Below are 24,160 nucleotides of genomic sequence, written 5' to 3' on the forward strand. Positions count from 1 at the left end.
TTGTCGAAGAACTACCCACTCCCTTCCAAAAACTCTGTCCACGGTGGAACTATCATCTCGAGAATAGCAATGTTTTTTTCTCCCCTGATTTCCCCACCCCACCCAACCCAACCATTATCATTGACATGGTCGTGAATATTCGTCTGTGCTGCAGCGGTACAGTGTGATACATTTAAATTACTGTAAATTACAAGAATATAGATGAAAAATAAGTAGTGCAGAAAGAGAGCAAACATAGGTTGTGTTCGTGGGTTCATTTTCCCTTCTGAAATCTGATGGAGGAGGAGAAGAAGCTGTTGACTGTCCTGCACCTCCTCGTTGATGATAGTAATGGGAAGAGACCGTGTACTGGTTGGTGATGGTATGATGGATGCCGCCTTCTTGAGATTCAAGATTGTCATTTTCTGTAAGAATGAAATAATAGTTACTTTGGATCTGATGCAGCATCAGAAGAATCCACAAAAGATAACGAACACGGAAGTAATTTTTAAAAAAGCACAATAAATATAAATACATAAGATAGCTTATATACATAGATTGACCGTATGTCCAGAAAGTGACTCTCGGCTGTACATAGGGTGATTAATAGGAAATAAGAAAGTAGTGGTGCAGTGAATGTGTGGGGGTGTTGATCAGCCTCACTGCTTGGGGAAAGTAGCTGTTTTTGAGTCTGATTGTCCTGCTGGGGATGCTTCATAGCCTCCTGCCTGATGGGAGTGGGACAAACAGCCTACGAGCGGGGGGCGGGGGGTGGGTAAGATTCTTCATGATGTTACTGGCTCTTTTCAGGCACCTTTCTGTATGTATGTCCTTGTTGGTGGGTCGGCTGATGCCAGTGATGTATTAGTCAGTTTTGACTACCTGTTGTGGAGCAGTCTTGTCCGTTGGCAGTGCAGATTCCGTACCAAACGGTAACGGATCTTGTTAGGATGCTCTCCACTGCACATGTGTAGTACTGTACATGTGTAGCTCTGCACATCTGTAGTACTGTACTGAGGCATCACCTTTTGAAGGTGGCCTCGATGGTGGGGAGTCATGACATATTTTAACTTTCTCTGATATTTATATTTGGTGTTGTGTCATGAACACTGTATGATAATTGGGTTTTCATGTTCAGATGTGCGGGCACGTGGCCCAGTGGTTAAGGCATTGGGCTAGCGACCCGAAGGTCGTGAGTTCCAGCCCCAGCCGAGGGAATGTGTTGTGTCCTTGAGCAAGGCACTTAATCATTGCTCTGCGACGACACTGGTGCCAAGCTGTATGGGTCCTAATGCCCTTCCCTTGGACAACATTGGTGTCGTGGAGAGGGGAGACTTGCAGCATGGGCAACTGCCGGTCTTCCATACAACCTTGCCCAGGCCTGCGCCCTGGAGAATGAAGACTTTCCACACGCAGATCCATGGTCTCGCAAGACTAACGGATGCCCTTAAATGTTCAGATATATGTCTCAACACCAGCACATGAATGAAACCGTGTAGATTTGGTACATTAATATGTAGTGGACTAGTTAAGTGATGCCACAAGAAACTGAAATGAAACCTTTGCCAAGTAATGTAATTCCTTGGTTAATCTTTGTAGAGTCATGGGAAGTCATAGAACAATATATTTTACTTTAGTATTTATATTATTTATTGATATAGCACAGATTACGCTCTTCCAGCCTTCAAGCTGCATCACCCCAGCAATCCCACAACCCTAATTAACCCTAACCTAATCACGGGACAATTTTAACAATGACTAATTACCTACTTAGTGGGTCTTTGTATTGTGGGAGGAGCCTGCAGCAGCCAGGAAAAACCCATGCATTTCACGGAGAGGGCGTACAGAGGCTCCTTACAGATTGGCGCTGGAATTGAACTCTGAACTCCAGAACACCCCGAACTGTAATAACCGCTGCACTACCGTGGCGCCCTGCAGGTACAGCACAGGTACAGGCCCTTCGGCCAAACCAGTCCATGCTGACCACTATGCCTTCCAACTGGTCCTAACTTCCTGCATTTGGCCTTTATTCCTCCAAGACTACCCTTCTGTGTACCTTTCCATGTCCTTCTTAAATGATACTATTGTGCCTGCTTAACCATTTGGCAGAGTATACTCACCACCCTCTGCGTGAAAAAGATTGTACCTTTAAGTTGTTCCCCTCTCACCCGAAACAAATGTTGTCTGCTTTTGGACTCCTCTCTCCTGGGGAAAAACCTCAAGAGGACCACAGGCTTGTTGTAGGGTTTGGAGGCTTGTGTGTCTTAATGACCCAGAGAACTCTGTTGGCTGGGCTTTGTGCTTGGGCTCTTGGTCAGGTCACCCATGCCAACCAGGTCAAAGGGTAGAGGCCAGACTAAGAGTGGTCCACCAGCCCTCCAGATTTGTGGGTTCAGCTCAGGGTTAACAACCCTGACTGGTTGAAAGAAAATTGTTAAAGTCTAGTAACAGCAATGAAGGATCCTTCTGCACAGACAGAGATGGAGGACCTTCATTGCTGCCCTAAACACCAGTGGCATAATGGGCTGTAAGCAAAACAACCCCAGGGCAAAAGATTGTTAGCATCCACCCATCTACCTCTGCCTCTCATAGCTGTAAATACTTCTGTAAGGTTGCCCTGGTGACTAAATAGATACATTCTATGGAATAAAGACATCCTGGTCAACCTCTCCTTACCATGCTGACTCTTCAGACCTGGCTAAATCCTTTTAAATCTCTGCACTCTTTCCACTTTAATAGAACGTAGAACATAGAAATTTACAGCACATAGCAGATTACTATCTGAATGGTGTCAAGTTTGGAAAAGGGGAAGTACAATGAGATCTAGGTGTTCTTGTACATCAGTCACTGAAAGCAAGCATGCAGGTACAGCAGGCAGTGAAGAAAGCTAATGGCATGTTGGCCTTCATAACAAGGGGAATTGAGTATAGGAGCAAAGAGGTCCTTCTGCAGTTGTACAGGACCCTGGTGAGACCACACCTGGAGTATTGTGTACAGTTTTGGTCTCCAAATTTGAGGAAGGACATTCTAGCTATTGAGGGAGTACAGCATAGGTTCACGAGATTAATTCCCAGGATGGCGGGACTGTTATATGTCGAAAGATTGGAGCAACTGGGGTTGTACACACTGGAATTTAGAAGGATGAGAGGGAATCTGATTGAATCATATAAGATTATTAAGGGATTGGACATGCTAGAGGCAGGAAACATGTTCCCGATGTTGGGGGAGTCCAGAACCAGAGGCCACAGTTTAAGAATAAGGGGTAGACAATTTAGAACGGGGTTGAGGAAAAACTTTTTCACACAGAGGGTTGTGGTTCTGTGGAATGCTCTACCTCAGAAGGCAGTGGAGGCCAATTCTCTGGATTCTTTCAAGAAAGAGTTAGATAGAGCTCTTAAAGATAGCAGAGTGAAGGGATATGGGGAGAAGGCCGGAAAGGGGTACTGATTGTGGATGGTCAGCCATGATCACAGTGAATGGTGGTGCTGGCTCGAAGGGGCGAATGGCCGACTCCTGCACCTATTGTCTATTGTCTATTTCAGGCCCTTCGGCCCACAATGTTTGCCAACCCTATAACCTACTCTAGAAACTGCCTAGAATTTCCCTAGCGCATAGCCCTCTATTTTTCTAAGCTCCATGTACCTATCTAAGAGACTCTTAAAAGACCCTGTTGTCTCCACCTTCACCACTGCTGCCGGCAGTGGATTCCATGCATGCACCACTCCCTGTGTAAAAAACTTACCGCTGACATCCCTCGGAGCCTGTTTCTAAGCACCTTAAAACTATGCCCCCTCATGTTAGCCATTTCAGCCCTGGGAAAAAGCCTCTGGCTAGCCACACGATCTATGCCCCTCATCATCTTGTACACCTCTGTCAGGTCACCTCTCATCCTCTGTCGCTCCAAGGAGAAAAGGCCAAGTTCACTCAACCTATTCTCATAAGGTACACCCTCCATTCCAGGCAACATCCTTGTAAATCTCCTCTGCACTCTCTCTATAGTATCCACATCCTTCTTGTAGTGAGGTGACCAGAACCGAGCACAGTACTCCAAGTGGGGTCTGACCAAAGTCTTATATACCCGTAACATTTCCTCACGGCTCTTGAACTCAACCCCATGGTTGATAAAAGCCAACACATCATTCGCCGCCTTAATAACACCGTCAACCTGCACAGCAGCTTTGAGTGTCCTATGGACATGGATCCCAAGATCTGTCAGATCCTCCACACTGCCAAGAGTTTTACCATTCTGTCTATAACTCTGTCTTCCCTACAATAAGTTCTCCAAGTGCAGCCTCACTAATGTAACAGTTACAATCATGTAACATGTGTAAGGAAGTCTTCAAAGTCAAAGATGGAAAAAAGCTTGAAAGCGCACACCACCAGGTTTACTGCACCACTGTTTACAGAGACTAGAACAGTCTCTCTTGTACTGTAACTCACACAAAATGCCGGAGGGACTCAGCAGGTCAGGCAGCATCTATGGAGAGGAATAAACAGCTGATGTTTTGCCCTGAGACCTGAGCTGTTGGATGATAAGATTGACTCTTGGTTTCACAATTTACTTCCTTATGATCTTGTAATTCATCATTTACCTGACTGCATGTTTTCAGATGCTTTTGCACTTTGTTGTTATCGATTTGCCTCGTTGTACCTCAGTGCACTGTAATGATTTGATCGGTGAGCAGTGTGCAAGATGAACTTTTGCGTAGTATTGATCCTGCACTTTATCGTTTACCTGCACTTTTACACTTTATTCTGCATTGTTATTGCTTTACCTTGTGCTGTGCACTGTGTGATGATGTGATCTGTGAACAGTATGCAAAACAAGCTTTTCACTCTGTCTTGGTACTTGTGACAAAAGTAAACCAAAACCAATAGATTTGTCTATAAGGCTGATATCAAATTCAAGCCTTAGGCACATACCTACAGCTAGGTTGCCTAAGATTTTTGCACAATACTGCAGTGATTTTATGTATTGCCCTGTACTGCTGCCACAAAAAAAAATCCATGAATTTAATTACATATGTGAGTGATGATAGACCTGATTCTGATGTGGGTCTGCATTGTGGGCAGAGAGTGGGAGGGGGCAGGGAGAGGGGAATCATGGTTGGGAAAAGGGGAAGGGAGAGGGGAGGGAGGGGAAAACACCTGAGAGACATTCTGTAATGATCAATAAACCAGTTGTGTGGAATCATATTTGCTTGGTGTCTCAGGGCTGGGGGTGTCTCCACCTGTGCCACCCATAGCACTCCTTCTCGGCCACCTGTCCCACACCCCTCCCATGGCACTCCACCCTTGTCATTTCCAACATCCTTTACTCCCACCACATTCACAAACTTGCTCCCCGCTCCACGTTGACAAATACAGTACTGTGAAAACGTCTTAGGCACCCCAACTACATAGGTGTGCCTAAGACTTTTGCACAGTACTGTAAATTAACAAATGATAAGGTGCATTTACAACACAAGTTAGACAGGAAACAGTACAATGCTACTGCCGTTTCACACGTGATGGGACCTGGATGGAGGCAGGGAGTTCAGTAGTCTCACGGCCTGGAGGAAGAAGCTGTTTACCATCTTAACAGTCCTAATGCTACATTTTCTCCAATCTGATGGGAGGGGGTCAAAGAGATTTTTTGGATGGGTGGGAGGGATCATTGACAATCCCAAGGGCCCTGCGTATGCAGAGCTCCTGATAATCTATCTGAGATGGGTGGAAGAGAGACCCCAATGATCCTCACAGCAGCCCTGACGATCCTTTGTAGGGTTGTGTGGTCTGGTGCCTTGCCAGATGGGAATATTGAACATTGTGTGTGTGTGTATTTGTGATACAATGAAATGGAAACCTGAACTCAGGGTAACAACTGGAAATGGGCAACTTTGAACAAATAATTTTTTATATGTTTTTTTAATGAGGAAAAGCAGATGCAGACGAGGTCTACAGTATGTGGTTCCAGACTGAAAAATATACCAGATCTATTACAAGGGCAAATGGTTGGTTCTGTTCACAGGTCTTTAATATTTGTTGCAGATCAGATTCTATTGACATCTGACAACACAGGCTCACCTCATCACTCTCCCATCCAATGGATTAAATATCTGAGTACACACAGACAGGAAACAGCACACTGCTGAAAGGTAGACACAAGAGCTACTGCAGATGCTGGAAATCTGGAGCAATACACACAATGTGCTGGGGGAACTCAGCAAGTCAGGCAACATCTATGCATGGGAATAAACAGCTAACATTTCGGGCCAAGACCTTTCATTGGGACTCTGTTTATTCCCATCCATCGATGCTCCCTGACCTGCTGAGCTCCTCCGGCACATTGTGTGCATCACACTGCATTAGAGGCGTTAAGACAGAATGTGGAGCATACACTAGTACAGAGGCCCTGCGGCCTGCCTTGTCCATGCTGATAAAGGTGCTACAGGATACAGGATGTACTGGTTAATTGGTGACGTGGGCTCGAAGGGCCTGTGACTGTGTGGTATCTCTAAATATAAACAAATAAATAACGCGATGTGGGAGTGATGAGGATGTTTCAGAATGCTAGTATGACCTTGATGGGCAGAATGAGAGACACATACGACATGAGAAAACTTGTGATACTATACTGAAAAATATGACAGACTCTCATCTGCCTCCCCAACAACTAGGAATGAACAGCAACTGTTGTAAACAACCAGTACAGTTTCTTTCCGCAAGAGACCCTCCCTGGCCTACATGTTTGTGTTTTTTTTAAACCTGAAACCATATTCTGAGCTGCAGTGTGCTCGGCTGCAAAACTGAAAAAGGTGGGCTGCAATCTGACTGGATGTTTTTTTTGTTTTCGCCCCATTCTCTGTAAACTCTAGAGATTGTTTGTATGAAAATCCCAGGAGATCAGCAGTTTCTGAGACACTCATATGAGATATGTGTATACATACCTCCTGTACCTAATAAAGTGGCACTGAGTGTATGTTCATGGTCCTCTGCTCCTGTAGTCCATTCACTTCAAGGTCCAATGTGTTATGAGCTCGGAGACATTCTTCTGCACACCACTGTTGTAATGTGTGGTCATTTGAATTACCGTCACCTTCCTAACTTCATGAACCAGTCTGGCCATTCTCCTCTGATCTCGTGTCGTTAACAAGGCATTTTTGTCCACAGAATTTTCCAATCCTGATTTAGGATAATGGCCCAAAACATTCAGTGTTTATTCCTCTCCGTAGATGCTGCCTAACCAGCTGAGTTCCTCCAGCATTTTGTGTGTGTTGCTCTGGATTTCCAGCATCTGCAGAATCTCTTGTGTTTGTGAGAAAACACTGCTACGACTGTGTAATATAACAATGTTCTGTGTTCACAAGAAATGCTCCTATATTAGGTGTGACATTTTTATAGCTCATTGCTTACAAGCATAATGTTCAGGTTTGAGATGTGTCCAATCAAGAGAATTAGTTTCTGTATCTATGGAGGAGAATAAGCAGTTCATATTTCAGGCTGAGACCCTTCATCAGGACTGGAAAGGAAGGGGGCAGCTCTATTGGTGAAAATCCCTTGTCAACACGAGGTCAGGAGAGAATGGCCACGCTTCACAACAGTGGTGTGGAGAAGAGTATATCTGAACACACAACACGTTGAACCTTGAGGTGGATGGGCTAGAGCAGCAGAAGGCCACAAACATACACTAAGTGGACACTTTATTAGGTAAGGGAGGCATTTATAGATACATATCTGATACGAGTGTCTCAGAAACTGCTGATCTCCTGGGATTTTCACCTGGGAAAGGTAGGGGAAAGAAGCCAGATTGGGGAGGGAAAGGACTACAAGCTGACAGGTGATAGGTGAGACCAGGTTAAGGGGAAGGTAGGTGGTTGGGAGAAGGGGAGATGAAGTGAGAAGCAGGCAGGTGATAGGTGGAAAAAGTAAAGGGTTAAGGGTCTTGTCCTGAAATGTGGAATGTTCAACATTCAAGCTCCTGTACCTAAAGCTCTGATTTATGAAGGCCAATGTGCCAGTTGCTGTCATTACGACCCTGTCTACCTGTGGTAAGGGCATCAGTCCGCGTGCAGTGCTGATATTTGTGATAATATTACTTCTCCAGCGTTGACTGGATTCCCTCCCCCCACCTCCCTCTGATTGCTTGAATTGTAACACCAGAGAGAGAGAGAAAACTCACCCAAATGTGTTTCTGACAGCTATCGTGTATGTCAAAATTGCAATTTCTCTGAAAACTGGCATCCAATTTGCAGAGGACTTGCAGCAAACTGGAAAGAGCAATTCAGTAATTTATAAACTATACTACAAATTACAATACAAAATATATAAATAATAAATTTGTATCAGACAAAGATCAAATATAGTGAGATAGTGCTCATGAGATTACTGAATGGGCAACGAATCCATCAACACTACCTCCCTGTTATTGTGCTCTCTTTTTGCAATCCCCTTATTTTTCTTTTTTAATATATATTTCTTATTTTAATTTATTACTAGAGCGGTTTGGGAGGGTTTGAACTAATCTGGCAGGAGGATGGAAACCGGAGTGATAGGGCTGAGGAAGGGGCAGTTGGTATACAGGCAGGGGCAGTGCGTAGTGAGAGTGTGACGAAGGACAGGCAGATGATAGGGCAAACTTGCAGTCTGTGGGATGAGGTGGTGTAACAAGGGGGCAGAATTGAAAAGGGTGATGAATACAGGATTAGATTAGATTAGATTAGATTATGAGGACACTCAATCCTCGTTTATTGTCATTTAGAAATGCATGCGTTAAAAAATGATACAATGTTCCTCCGGTGTGATATCACAGAAACACAAGACAGACCAAGACTAAAACTGACAAAAACCACATAATTTATAACATATAGTTACAACAGTGCAAAACAATACCGTAATTTGATAGAGCAGACCATGGGCACGGTAAAAAAAATCTCAAAGTCCCGATAGACTCATCATCTCACGCAGATGGTAGAAGGAAGAAAACTCTCCCTGCCATGAGCTTCCAGCGCCGCAAACTTGCTGATGCAGCATCCTGGAAACACCCGACCACAGTCCGACTCTGAGTCCGTCCGAAGACGTTGAAGATGTTATATTTGAATGCATACAGTATACGGAATAAGGTAGATTATCTTGTAGTGCAGTTAGAGATTGTGTAGGAAAGTTAATGGTCATGCAATTCTGTAGAAGGAATAAAGACAAACTATTTTCTAAATGGGGAGGAAATTCAAAGATCAGAGGTGGAAGGGGACTTGGGAGTCCTTGTGCTGAATTCTCTAAATGTTAACTTGTAGGTTGAGCCAGTGGTTATGGAAGGCAAATGCAATGTTAGCAATCATTTTGAGAGGACTAGACTATAAGATGCTGGGGCTTTATAAGGCTCTGGACAGACCACACTTGGAGTAATTTGAGGAGTTTTAGCCTCCTTATCTGGGAAAAGATGTGCTTGGCATTGAAGGGGGTTCAGAAGAGTCCAGTAATGAAGGGGTTAATGTATGAGGAGTGTTTGATGACTCTGGGCTGGTACTCTCTCCAGTTTAGAAGAACGAGGGGGGATCTCATTGAAACCTATCAAATATTGAAAGGCCAAGACAGAGTGGATGTAGAGAGCATGTTTCCTATAGTTGGGGAGTCCAGGACCAGAGGGCACAGCATTAGAACAGAGGGATGTCCCTTTACAACAGAGATAAAAAGGAATTTCTTGAGCCAGAGGGTATTTAATCTGTGGACTAGTAAAGTTATTGGGTATATATAGAAGGGAGGAGAAGATGGCGTGACGCAGTGCGTGCAGCTGTTCTGAATGAATATCGATATGTGTAACTAGGGGCCGTGCACAATCCGGATTTGATGGAGACAGCCGTGAAGCGCAGAGGAACATCTGGAAAAACTTCTGAAATGCCTGCTTTGCTGCCGCTGCTGCTGTGCGATTGAGAATCTCCAGAGACGAAGGCCCCAAATCCTCGGCTTTGCGTATCGCCTGTTGCCGGGGCTGGGATCAAAACGCTTGGCAGAGATGGTGCTCGGTGCTCGGTGTTGGAGAGCTGGTCGGAGGCTCGGAGTTTTTCGGACGGACTCAGAGTCGGACTGTGGTCAGATGCTTCCGGGATGCTGCATCGGCAAGTTGGCAGCGCTGGAGGTTCAACGTCTGCGTGAGATGATGGGACTTTCGAGAGACTCTGAGACTTTTACTGTGCCATGGTCTGTTCTTATCAAATTATGGTATTGCTTTGCACTGTTGTAACTATATGTTATAATTATGTGGTTTTTGTTAGTTTTTAAGTCGGTTTGTCATGTGTTTTCGTGATATCATTCTGGAAAAACATTTTTATCATTTCTTAATGCATGCATTACTAAATGACAATTAAAAGGGGACTGCGTGTCCTCATAATCATATATTTAAAGCAGAGGTTGATAGGTTGTTGATTTGTCAGGTCATCAAAAGTTATGGCGAGAAGGCAGGGGAATGGGATTGAGAGGAAAAATAAATCAGCCATGATTGAAAGGTGAATGGGCTGAATGGCCTGATTCTTCTCCTATGTCTTATGGTCTATATTTTCTTGATCTTCTTGTGAACTCCAAAGAATTTTTGTGGACACACCAGCAGATGCTCTCCTCCATCTGCTTCACTGATTCAACCCATCTCTCTCTCTCTCTCTCTCCCTCTCTCCCTCCCTCCCTTCCCCCCCCAACAAGCAATCACTTATTGTTTTTATAAATACTGCTTGTGAAAGCCTGCTGTATCAGTGCCACAGAGTCTGCACTTCAGAACGATTCATTGCACATGAAGTGTTTCCAAGAGGTGTGAGAGAGTGCAGCCTGAATGGGAGATTATCATTCTGTTTGCTATTAATAACAAGGATTAGATAGGCTCTATGTCCTACCAGCCCCTGGCTTCCTGAGCCAGATGGAATTATGCTGCTTGTGTCAGTTTGGTTGAGTTGTATTCTGGGAAGAACAAATTTCGGTACAAGTTGGACCACAGGAGTCTAGGACTAGAGGGTACAGCTTCAGAATACTGGGATGTCCCTTCAGGACAGGGATGAGGAGGACTTTCTATAGCCAAAGGGTGGTGAATTCACTGCCACAGACAACTGTGGAGGCCAAGTCTTTGAGTATATTTAAAACGGATGCTGGTAAGTTCTCAATCAGTAGGGGTATCAAAGGTTATGGGAAGAAGGCAGATGAATGTGCTTCAGAGGGAAAATAAATCGGTCATGATGGAATAGTGGAACAGACTCAAAGGGCTGAATGGCCTCATTCTTCTCTAATGTCTTACAGTTGTCCAGATTGGGGAGATGCTCAGTAATACTGCACAAGCACAAGAGGTTCTGCAGGTGCAGGAAATCCAGAGCACCACACATACAAAATGCCGGAGGAACTCAGCAGTTCAGGCAGCATCTATGGAGAGGAATAAACAGTTGCTGTTTCATGCCAAGATGTTGTCCTGATGAAGAGTCTCAGCCCAAAACATCAACTATTTAGTCATTTCCATAGATGCTGGCTGACCTGCTGAGTTCCTCCAGCATTGTGTGTGTGTGTGTGTTGCTTTGGATTTCTGCATATGTGATGTGGATTGTTAATATCTACAGCGAGCGCTGGGCTATGTGTGGAAGATTTTATAATTACTTGGGCTTACTCAGCTCTGATTGTCAAGTGGAGTGCATTGTGATATGCACACGTACAGTGAAGTACAGCAACATCTCAGGCACGTTGGTACAGACAAAACCTGAATATAGATTGTACAAGACTGAAGAGAGAGGAAATAAGGCTGTAAAAAGAAGACATTAGTACAAATGATAGGCGGAAGTGGTGCACTCTCAACAGAGCGAGAGCGGGTGTTTGTAGGACGGGAGACAATATGGTGAAGTGGGGTTTAAGGACCAGCGAATCCTGTGAGTGTGTCAAAAGGGTGCAGAACATTGAACACGTTCTGCGCAACTGCCCACTCTCACCTGATTTAGCTGAGACTGACCTGCTCAGCATCAACCAGACGACACTAGACTGGCCGGCTGTCTGGTGTTACAAGCTATGATGATGATAGACACAGTCAGAGACATGTCAGTGGGACAGGTGGTCTATATGTTCTGTTGCTGAGATAGAGTTAGGGTCGGTTCAAGACCTAGAAGAGTACAGCATAGTACAGGCCCTTCAGCCCACAATGTTGTGCTGACCACTTAACCTACTCCAAGATCAATCTAACTCTTCCCATCACACATACCCTCCGTTCTCCTTTAAAGTTCAAAGTACATTTATTTTCAAAGTATATATACTTTTATACAACCCGAGATTCATCTCCTTACAGGCAGCCGCAAAACAAAGAAACCCAAAAAAAAGCATGAAAAAAATCTTGTCAAACACCCAATGTGCAGAGGGGAAAGAAAACAAATTGTGCTAACAGTAGAAGTCCGTGTGTCTAAGAGTGTCTTCAATGTCTCTAGTTTATCTGCCTCTACCATCACCCTTGGCAGTGCGTTCAGTGCACCCATTGCAGTCTGTGTAAAAGAAACTTACCTCTGCCTTCAGCGTCCTCTGTTCTTCCCTCCAAACACCTTAAAATTATGCCTCCTCATATTAGCCATTTCCTCCCTGTGAAAAAGGTACACACTGTTCACTCTATCAATGTTGCTTGTCATCTTATACACCTCTGTCAAGTCACCTCTCATCCCTGCTTCACTCCAAACAGACAAGCCTTATCTCATTATGAGCACAACTCATCGGACGTGCTCCCCAATCCAGAACCTGTTGGTTGTGTTTGTTAACTAGCAGAGCACAGGTTCACCCGGCACTGGAATGAAAGCCTTGGGAAAGGAAGCGACCCACAAGCTGCTGATCTGGGAACTACCATACCTCAGTTAGTCACCCGGGACCATTGATAACCACTAATTAAATGGGTCACGTATCAGAGACGTGCCTCGCTCAGGTCATTGGCTGAAGGTCACCGCTGGCATCCTCCCATGCTTGTTCATTAAACTCTGAGAGTCCCCTCAATTCCTTTCTTGCTTGTCAGTTGATCCTGTTTAAGTGCAGAGTGTTGGTAGATGAGCCATGTATTTGGAGTCATGGCACGATCAACCTGGATTTGTGTCAAAGTTGCATTTTCCAACTGTTTTCAGCCCATTAATGAAAGGTTGTTTTGTATAGTTGTCTAGGCTTGTCTAACATGGAGAACATTATGTTTATGTTTCTGACATTTTTTTAAAGTTGGAATGGATTTTGTTTTTAAATATTTTTGCTTCATTATAATGTTGACAACCAGCAACAGTGTATTTAACACTTCCTGGGGTCATCAAGCCCTCCAGCGTGGAAACTGGCCTTTCAGACCAACTGGTCCATGTTAACCAAGATTCTATTCTAGTCTAGTGTGTAGCCTATGTCGCTCTCAATATTTCCCACCTATGGACCAAGTGTCTTTTAAATGCTTAATGTCTCTCTGGAGTAGTCTAGCAAGCCATGAGGATTTGGGCCAAATAGTTATTGGTAATAAATTATGGCTTCATTAATGCACACTTCTTTGAAAGAATTACAGGAAATTCTAAACTGATAAAGTGTGAGGAGAGAAACCAAATCATCTCATTAAATTATGAGGGCAATCAATAGGGTAAATGCAAGCAGGTTTTTTCCATTGAGGTTGGGTGGGACTACAACCAGAGGTCATGGGTTAAGAGTGAAAGGTGAAACATCTTCACACAGAGGGTGGTGAATGTGTGGAACGAGCTGCCAGTGTAAGTGGTGTATGTGAGCTCAATGTCAACGTTAAAGAGAAGTTTGGATAGGTATATGGATGGTAGGGGATGAAGGGCTATGGTCCAGGTGCAGGTTGGTGGAAGTAGGCAGTTTGAATGGTTTGGCATAGACTAGACGGGCCAAAGGGCCTGTTTCTGTGCTGTAGTGCTCTATGACCCTAAATGGGAGAGAAGTAGTCAGGGAATTGGCATCTGAAATATAGGAAAAAGCACATTGAGTGAGCATAGCAGAGTGAGGTAGTAGATTCATGTTGAGAAACAGAGTTAATGTACATACATCTGAACTGGAAAAAAATCACATGTCAGTGTCAAAAGCAAAATCCTCAAAACACTCTGGTCTGGCAGTATTTCCTAAAAGTGGGGTGGTCAGTTTTCGGGTTCTATAACCCTTTTGATTTTCATGTATTAGTATCTGACCTTAAGCAAGCTAGGACGCTGGAGGGAGCAGAATGCAGAGAGCAATGAGGAAGATGTGTCTGAGTATACAAAGTATAGAGGGATAGAAACAAGGCACGTGGTGGGTCTGCATTATCAAAACATAGTGGTTACCACAAGGCTTTACAGTACAGTTCTCACTGCTGCCTGCGAGGAGTTTGTACTTTCTCCCCATGACTGTGTGTGTTTCCTCCGGGTGCTCTGGTTTCCTCCCGCAGTCCAAATACGTGCCGGTTGGTAGCTTAATTGGTCATTGTAAATTGTTCCGTGATTAGGTTAGGATTGACTCAGTGGTGTGCTGTGTGGCGTGGCTCAAAGATTTGGAAGGGTTGTAGCTCAATATATAAATAAAATGCATATAGAGTATGTACCATTAGAATCCTGAGATCATTTTCTTGCTGGCATACTCAATAAATCTATAATAGAATAACGACCATAATTTTCTGTTCAAAGTAATTGATTATCAATGAATGTATATGGCACCAGATGCTACGCAAAGATTAACTTTTTTGTGGCTATTTGCAGTAGAACAAAGAAATTGAATTTTTTACTGTTGGACTTCGGCCACATTCCACCGTGATACAACACTGGGCGACACGGGAGGTCGTTCCTGCCTGTGGCCATGGAACATGCAGCTCCTCCTGTGGAGGGTCAGACACCCTGAGCCAACAGACTGGTCCTGGACTTATCTTCCATCTGGCATAGTTTGCATTTTGTTGTTTGATTGTTGGGGGGTTTTGTATTGCTATATTTACGCCCTATTCTTGGTTGGTGCGACTGTAACGAAACCAAATTTCCCTCGGGATAAATGAAGTATATCTATCTATCTATCTATCTATCTAAATATAATAGAATGAATAAAAAACAAAGACTGACGAACAACCAATATGTAATGTCACTTTGCAGCTGTACAGAGCTTTGGTTAGGCGACACATGGAATACTGTTTGTAATTTTGGCCAACCCTTTACGGGAAAAGTGTAGATGTTTTGGAATGGGTACCGAAGAGGTTCACCAGGACTAGTGGGTATGAACTACAATGAGAGGTTGGACAAACCTGAGTTGTTTTCTCTGCTGAATCGGAGGCTGAAGGGAAACCTGGGATAAGTTAATAAAATTATCAGAGACATAGGTTAGATAATCAGGATTTTTTCTTGGTGTGAAAATGCCAAGTACAGGAGGAGGTGCATTTAACGTGGGAGGGGGAAAGTTTGAAAGGGATGTGCAGGGCAAATTTTATGAAGACGCTTGGAACAGGCTACCGGGGTAATGAGGCAAGCAGATAAAGATAGTGGGGGTTAAGAGGCTTTTAGACAGGAATATAACAGGCAGGAAATGGATCATGCTACAATGTCAACTATTGCCTAGCAACACGTCAATGAATTGCTTGGAACTTCATGTAATATTGAAGGACTTAGCTAACGTTCTTATGGACTTGAAGAAATGCCAGTCATTGTTCACCAGCCATGGAATGTGCTGTTGTTAAATCCTGAAGATGATGTGACCCATTAATATCTGAAATAAAAGGTGCATGAATGGACAAAGTTTAGAGCAGGGGGAACCCAACCTGTGGTCCGCGGACCCCTTGCTTAATGTATTGGTCCATTGCATACAGGGGAGGGAACGTCGACTCAGACCGTGAGAGGCCTGCGTCGGGCATTTTCATGCCTTACAAGGTGCAGATTGGAAGTCTGTGTGGGGCGCCACTCCTCGTACAGACACTAGAGCAATGTGTGGTTAGGTGCCTTGCTCAAGGACACAAACACGCTGTCACAGCTGAGGCTCGAACTAGTGACCTTCAGATCAATAGACGAACGCCTTAACCACTTGGCCATGTGCCCGACATACAAGAGGTTGGGAACCCCTGGGTTAGGTGGATACGGGCCAAGTGGGACTCACTCTGTTGGGCACCTTGGTTTGCATCGATGAGTCGGGCCGAAGGGCCTGCTTCTGTGATGTATTACTCTGACTCGAGCGTCTTTGAGGAGAGAAGTGGAAGTAGCGTTTCATTAGACAATAAGATTTAGGAGCAGAATTAGGCCATTCAGCCCATCAAGTCTACACTGTCATTTGATAATGGCTGATTAATTATTCCTCTCAATGGCATTTGCTTGCCTTCTCCCTTCTTGTGAATCCCATAGCACAGAATCAGGCCCTTTAGGCCTCCAGCTGCCTGCTGACTAATTTTCCCATCTACCAGAGATTCTGCAGACGCTGGAAATCCAGAGCAATGCACTCAAAATGCAGGAGGAATTCAGGCAGTATCTGTGGAAAGGAATAAAGCGCTGACGTTTCAGGCAGAGGCCCCTCATCAGGATTAGAAAGGAAGGGAGCAGAATCCTGAATAAGAAGGTGGGGGAAGTGGACAAGTACAGACTGTCAGGTGACGAGTGAAACTTGGTGAGGGGGAAGGTGGGTGGGTAGTCTGAATTGGGGATGATGTGAGAAGCTGGGAGGTAACAGGTTGTAAAGGGCTGATAGGAGGAAGTACCTTTTCAAAATATGCCTCCATGCTTTGGTTTACAGTCGGCCCTCCTTATCCGCAAGAGATTGGTTCCGGGACCCCTCGCGGATACCAAAAAACGCAGATGCTCAAGTTCTTTATTCAACCTGTCGAAATGCAGTGGACCTTAGGACCCAGCGGAACCCCGGACCTTATTTAACCTGTCGAAATGCGGTGGACATTAGGACCCGGCGGTGGCGCTCTGAATCCGCAGTGTTTCTGTTCACGGAAATAATCACGATCACGATTGAAAATAAAGTGGAAATAATAAAGCGATCAGAAAGAGGTGAAATGCCATCGGTCATTGGAAAAGTGTTAGGCTACAGTTGGTCAACGATCGGAACAATTTTAAAGGATAAAGTGAGAAAGGCCCTGCCCCGATGAAGGCTACAATTTTATTTCTAAGCAACGCAGTGGTTTAATTATTGGGTTTTGGGGTTTTGGGTTTTTGACCCTTCACATCAACCCGGCACGGATGGAGAGCACGCTCGGGAGCGGTCTGTCACTGGATCGAACTCAGGAATTTCCATTCCCGAGCCCGGCACTGAAACATACGTTTCTTAAGTGTTTTATATGCATAGAAAGGTAAAATATATACTATATAATAACACAAACGTTTGACTAACTGACGCTAAATAATACTGAATGTACCTGTTCCGACTTACTTAGTGAGAGAACTTCCGGTTCTTTTTTGATCCCGATCCACGATAACCTATGCACATCCTCCCGTATACTTTAAATCATCTCGATTACTTATAATACCTAATACAATGTAAATGCTATGTAAATAGTTGTTATACTGCATTGTTTAGGGAATAATGACAAGGACAAGAAGTCTGTACATGCTTGAACAACAAGTGCTGGAAGAGCACTTCCGGGTTTTCTCAATTTGCAGTTGGTTGAATTCGCGCATGCAGAACTTGCGGATAAGGAGGGCCGACTGTATATTGGACAAATAAAGTGTGCCTGGCTTCTGGCTGCTTATCGTGTCCTTTCAAGTCCTGATGAAGGGACTTGGCCCAAAAGTATCCACTGCTTATTCCCCTCCATAGATGCTGCCTGACTTGCTGAGCTTCTCCAGCTTTTCGTGTGTGTTACTGTGGTTGTTGTCAGGGTCCAGTGTGTGGGAGCTTGCCTCTCATCAGTCCGCTGTCATATTTCCCAATGGGCAGCACTTCACTGATTTCACTGACTGGGAAATAAAAAAAACTTAGCAAGAAAATAAATGTGTGGTGGGAATGTGTGTCTACCTGTCCTTATGGTGCAATTAAGGAGATCTATAGGAATTCTTTAGGCCCGAAATCTGCTCTATAAATACAGGTTTGTTTATTGAGGAGCTCAGAGCTAGGGGACGGAGGGCACATTCCACAGGCTTGTCACAACATGTACGGTGCTGTCACTACTGAAGTTGCCTCGTATTGTGTCCACAAGTCTCCTCTCCTGAGCCTGTTTAGCAATGCATTGAACTGCAACAAAGAAAAGCCATTAGTGTTGCTTTTTTTTTTCCCAAGCATTTTTTTCTGTTTAATGAGCCTGTTCCTAAATTAGTCGAATTACAAAAAGATCACTTGCTGGCTGTTTAGGAACGTATGAAATTGCTGTCAATGCTACATCCATCTTCTGAATGTGTAAGCCTTCATAATTGGAGCAAAGTGATTGTTAGCAAATGTCTTGCTTAAGGGATGCAGATATTACATGGAAAACTGCAATTAGCTTTCTAAAGTGCAGATAATTAATTCTTTTTTATTTTATTTTCCCTCTTGTGCTCTGCTGACAACGGGATGTTTCGAATCACCTTTTGTATTTTCCCATTCATTTTCACTGGCAGCTGTTACTCATCCCTGTCTAATAAAGCACACCTGCTCGTGTTCTGTGCACGCGGCCAACTCTGTCCGAAGACCTACAGGTCTGCATTCCCCACATCAGTCCATCAGTCACAAGTGGTGGAAATGATCAGTGTCAGGATCAGCGTTATTCCCCGTACGCACTTACTGCTCACTTTATGGGGTACCTGCTCTATCTAATAAGTGTTTGACCAAAGGGTGACATGGTAGCATAGTAGTCGTCCTAATGAAGGGTCTTGGCCTGAAACGCTATCCATAGATGTTGCCTGGCCTGCTGAGTTCCTCCAGCATTTTGTGTGTGTTGCACAGTGGTGTCATGACTAGCACAACGCTTTATGGTACCAGTGATCTGGGTTCGATTCCCGTCGCTTCCTGTAAGGAGTTTGTACGTTTTCCTGGTGACTGTGTGCATTTCCTCCGGGTGCTCTGGTTTCCTCCACAGTCCAAAGACATACCGGTTGGTAGGTTAATTGGTCATTGTAAATTGTCCTATGATTAGGCTAGGGTTAAGTCAGGGGATTGCTGGGCAGTGTAGCTCGAAGGCCTTTTGTATGTCAATAAATAAATTTATAGTTATGTCAATAAATAAATAAGACCATTAGATATAGGAGCAGAATTAGGCAATTTGGCCCATCGTGTCTGTTTCACCATTTCATCGTGGCTGATCCGTTTTCCCTCTCAGCCCCAATCTCCTGCCGAATCCCCATATTCAAAGTTCAAAAGGTTCAAAGGTACAACTTCATGTCGGAGAAATGTATACAATATACGTCCTGAAATGCTTTTTCTTTGCAAACATCCATGAAAACAGAAGTGCCCCAAAGAATGAATGGCAGATAAACGTAAGAGCCCCAAAGTCCTCCCCCCCCCCCGCGGAAGTGGCAGCGAGCCACAGTCCGTCCTCCCCCCACCGTCAAAAAGAACAGTAAGCATCGGCTTCATCACCAAGCGCTCAGGCGTGAGCTAAACAATAGCAAAGACGTAGATTTACAGTTACCCCAAAGACTTCACGTTTCACCTGGCATTCGATGTACTGCAGATTCTCTCTCTCCCTAATAAGAGAGAAAAAGGTGTCTCCCTTTTCCCAGCGAGCGGGGAGACATAACAAACAACTTGCTGGTTTATGATGTTAAAAAGTCCATCAAGTTGCTTTTTTCAAGCTCTGTGCCCAAACATCGCAAAGACCCCGGGTCTTCAGGCCCACAGCAGTAGATTTTCTGATTCCCCCGATGACACATGGGTCTCCTGCCGTGACGCCAACACTTGATTCACCCGTCTCCAGAGCATGGAGATTTTAGGCTGTCGAATTCAAGCTGAAATCTCAGGCCGAACCCTTAGCGTGCCAAGCAACGGCCAGTTCTGAGACCCTGAGAACGGGTCCCATTCCCGCAAAGAACTGAAGTTGGTGTGTAACTCCAGATCAGAGTCTTCAAAAGAACCCTGAAAAGGAAAAATAAAGATATTACAGATGGAAATAGAGCTGTTTGCAAAGATGCAAGCAAAAGAGTTGCTGTTTAGCGCCATTTTAACTTCATTACGCCTCCAGCCTTCGTGCCCTGACTAATCAAGAGTCTAATAAGAAGATTTGTGGTATTCTGCTGCTGTAGCCCATCCACTTCAAGGGTCAATGTGTTGTGTGTTCAGAGATGCTCTTCTGCACACCACTGTCGTAATGTGTGGTTATTGGAGTTACTGTCAGCTTGAACCAGTCTGGCCATTCTCCTTCGACCTCTCTCATTAACAAGGCATTTTTCCCACAGAACTGTCGCTCACTGGATTTTTTCACATCTTTCTTTGTAAACTTGAAAGACTGCTGTGCATGAAAGTCCCAGGAGATCAGCCGTTTCTGAGATACTCAAACCACCCCATCTGGCACCAACAATCATTCCACAGTCAAAGTCACTTAGGTCACATTTCTCTCCCATTCTGATGTTTGGTCTGAACAACAAGTGAACCTCTTGACCATGTCTGCTTGCTTTTATGCATGGAGTTGCTGCCGTGTGATTGGCTGATTTGATATTTAGTGAGCAGGTGTACAGGTGTACCTAATAAAGTGGCCGCAGAGTGCACATCAAGCATAGGAACAGAATGAGGCCATTTGGCCCATCAAGTCAGCTCCACCATTCAGTCATGGCTGATTTATCATCCCCCTCTCGCCCCATAACCTTTGACGCCCTGACTAATCAAGAAGCTATCAACCTCCGCTTTAAACGTACCCAATGACTTGTCCTTCACAGCCACCTGTGGCAACGAATTCCACAGGCTCACTGCCCTCTGGCTAAAGAAATTCCTCCTCATCTCTGTTCTAAACGGATGCAAGAGATTCCGCAGGTGCTGAGGTTCCTTCTGTGTGATTACTTGTATTGGGCATTTGCTGGGGTGTGTTGATGCGACGTGCAAAAACACATTCAACAATTATAAAGGATACAGATTAAGTTGGGTGTAAAAGTACAGATGCAGAATACTATTTGCATAAATAGCATTAACATGTATTTACCATGTAAACAGCATTATAAAAAGTGGTTTATAGTGCAGTGCAGTGAGGGAATAACAGACAGATAGAGAGAAGGGTTGATTAGATTAACTGCCTGGGGAAAGAAGCTTTTAAGATGGTGTGAGGATTTTGTTTTAATAGCCCCATCAGAAGGGAGCTTTTGGAAAAGGCAGTTTGCAAGGTCGGTACTCTTCAATAGATTCTGCCTGATTTGCTGAGTTCCTCCAGCATTTTCAGTGTGTTGCTCTGGATTTCCAGCATCTGCAGATTGTTTTGTGTTAGATTTTTCCTAAACAGGAGAAAATCTGCAGATGCTGGAAATCCAGAGCAGCCCACACAAAATGCTGGAGGAACTCAGTGGGTCAGTCTGCATCTATGGAAGAGAGTAAACAGTCGGCGTTTCAGGCCGAGATCCTTCATCAGGACTCTTGTGATTTTCCCTGCCTGTTTCTTTGGCCTGGACACATCCAAGTCCTGGAGAGATGATAGACTGCAGCCAGTGATCTTCCCTGCTGACGGGTGAAAGCCCAGGGGAACAGGTTTCAGGGAGTTGGTGGAAGGAATAAGGAGGGACCGAGGTAAGAATTTTCCCCACCTGAGCAGTAGCAGGAAGTGGAATTTGCTGGCAAAAAGCATGAAGGGGCCAGAAGTCCTTTTGACTGTATGCACTGTGTTTTGCAGCTTGGCTCCAGAGGAATGCTGTTTCGTTTGACTGTATATGTGTGTCTGGTTGAATTACTATCGAACTTGAACTTGAAACCTGTTTGTTATGTGTGTGTGTGTGGTGCGTGTGTGTGTGCGCGTGTGTGTGTGCGTGTGTGTGTGTGTGCGTGTGTGTGTGTGTGCGCGTGTGTGTGTGTGTGTGCGTCTGTGTGTGTGTGTGCGCGCGCGCGCGCGTGCGTGTGTGTGTGTGCGCATGTGTGTGTGTGTGCGTGTGTGTGTGTGCGTGTCTTTGCATATGCACGCTCTTGCACCCCCATACCATCTGTCAGCACCTCTCCATGTACCAAAGGGATATGCTTTGCACCACAGCCACGGTGCTGTTAAGCGATAGACAATTTACACACCAGAGACCCCAGCAATGCAATAGTGTGCATAGTGAATAGGCAATGAGTATTTTTAAAAAATAATGTACAGGTTTGCAGTTGTTTATTTCAGAGAGTAAATTGCATTACAGTACAATCCCACAAGTAATGCACACCAGCATTCATGTTAAGCTGCGATGAAATATATTTGACAGGGAAATAGATAAATCACCACAGCAACTTCCTAATACATCTAAGCGTATATGGTGAATAAAGTTGATCCTTCATCCTTGAACTATTTGTGTGAATAAATTTCCTTTATTCGTCATTTTAACCTTGGAACTAGAAAAATGGCAGAATCTGTTGTAAGTTTTGATCTAGCATTGATATTTTGACCATCCTTGTGTAATTGTGTTACTGTAATTACACAGGGGAGAAGGCAGGAGAACAATGGAATGGTGGACCAGACTCGATGGGCTGAATGGTATAATTCTGCTCCTATGTCTTATGCCTGGAACGTTGTTGTGGGGTCTTTCTTGCCCTGCTGGGACAGCAGAGTGGGCTGCCGTTTAATGTCTCATCTGAAGGAGGACACTGTTACAGTACAGCCCTTCCTCAGCAGTACACACACCTCCCCCTGCATCTGTGTGTCTCTGTGTCTGTGCGTGCTTGTCCGCGTCAGTGCTGGGAGCCAGATTGTGCAGTAAATGTGTGACGACCTGACCCAAGGCTGGTGAGACCCAGCGGGGTGACAGGTTGGGGTTGGTTGCCCGTAATGGATAGGTGATTGAATCAGGCTGCATTGCTCCACTCCAGTGTAGATCAGCTCTATCCTGGCCTTGACAATTTGTTCAGTAACCCTGCCTGCTAGCTGTCAGTCAAAGGTGATATTTGCAAGTCTTGTTTTAGGAAATCTTTCCAGCTCATGTAAGGTCACCGGCATTGTGGCTTCATCCTCTGACCAGCCAAGGCTGCGTGGTCCTGGCTCCTGAACAAGCCGCCTGTTCGTGGACCCCCTTCTGGGACTGCAGATTCTCATTCTTTCTGTCTCTCCCTAACCCCCCTCTCTTTCTCCCCATCCCTCTTTCACCCTCCCTCCCTCTCTTCCCCTTCCCCCTTCCCCCTCCCTTTCTTCCCCCTCCCCTCCCTCCCTCTCTTCCCCTCTCCCTCCCTCTCTTCCCCCTTCCTCCCCCTCTCTTCCCCCTCCCCTCTCTTCCCCTTCCCCTCCCTCTCCTTCCCCTCTATTCCCTCTCCCTCCCCCTTCCCCTCTATTCCCCTTCCCCACTCCCCCTCCCTCCCTCTCTTCCCCCTCCCCTCCCTCTTTCTCTTCCCCCCTCCTTCCCTCTCTTCCCTCCTCCTTCTCCTTTTCTCCCCCCTCTCCCTCTTCCGCTCTTTCCCCTTCCTTCCCCCTCTCTTCCCCCTTTCTCTGCCTCGCTCTCTCTCTCTCTCTCTCTCTCTCTCTCTCAACAGTTGATTCCACGTACCTGTGTGTTTGGAGGCCTTGGTGTTCGGGCCTCTCTTCGTGGGTCAGCTGGCCAAGAGCTTCAGCCCCTGGACACAGGCCCATCTGACATCAGGCAGATTAAGAGTCCTGGGTTGTTGGTTGCCCGCTGTCATCCTTGTACCCAGGTCTTAATTAAACAGTGACATGTATGACTTCGTGTTGATTGATAGATTCCTGTGCAGCTATTAACTTAGGACATTTTCAGCATTCCTTGACAAGCCTTAACCAAAGTTCGTTCAGAGTTGTTACCACTTAATTACCAGGGTGAGTGGTTTTGTTAACAGCCAGTCTTTGGTTTAGCTGACTTACTTTTCCTTTCACCCTAGCCTTCATTAACAGTGGTTTTAAAGCCCATTTATTAGCTTCGTTCTGTGTTTTTATGTTGTCATGTGGCATTGTTGTGTGGTGAGGCGTGGAGGTTTGGGGAATTTGATAATTCAAGGTTCAAGATTGCTAAATGTCATTTCCTTAAGTGACATACTCCTCTAAAAGTGTAAAGGGAATGAAATAATTGATACTTCAGATCTGATACAGCACAAAAAACAATAATTATAAATACATACAGTAAGATAGCTTAAAGATTGATTGTTTTTTGGATATTTTTGCACCATTCTCTGTAAACCCTAGAGAATGTTGTGTGTGAAAATTCCAGGAGATCAG

The 24,160-nt window shown here is 44.8% G+C and overlaps 1 protein-coding gene and 1 long non-coding RNA gene across 2 annotated transcripts in view; one reads left to right on the plus strand and one right to left on the minus strand.

Annotated features, from left to right (window-relative positions):
* The window catches only part of LOC140212191 (bifunctional heparan sulfate N-deacetylase/N-sulfotransferase 2-like), a 566,492-nt gene that overhangs the window by 183,760 nt on the left and 358,572 nt on the right, over positions 1 to 24,160 (plus strand). The window lies entirely within an intron of this gene.
* LOC140212192 (uncharacterized) lies at positions 149 to 23,725 on the minus strand. Its single transcript, XR_011889662.1, has 3 exons — positions 23,481 to 23,725; positions 12,469 to 12,543; positions 149 to 404 (listed from the first exon to the last, which is right to left on the minus strand). It is a non-coding gene; the product is annotated as an uncharacterized lncRNA (long non-coding RNA).

Source organism: Mobula birostris, chromosome 18 (genome assembly GCF_030028105.1).
Source record: "Mobula birostris isolate sMobBir1 chromosome 18, sMobBir1.hap1, whole genome shotgun sequence".
In the NCBI taxonomy this organism is placed as follows: domain Eukaryota; kingdom Metazoa; phylum Chordata; class Chondrichthyes; order Myliobatiformes; family Myliobatidae; genus Mobula; species Mobula birostris.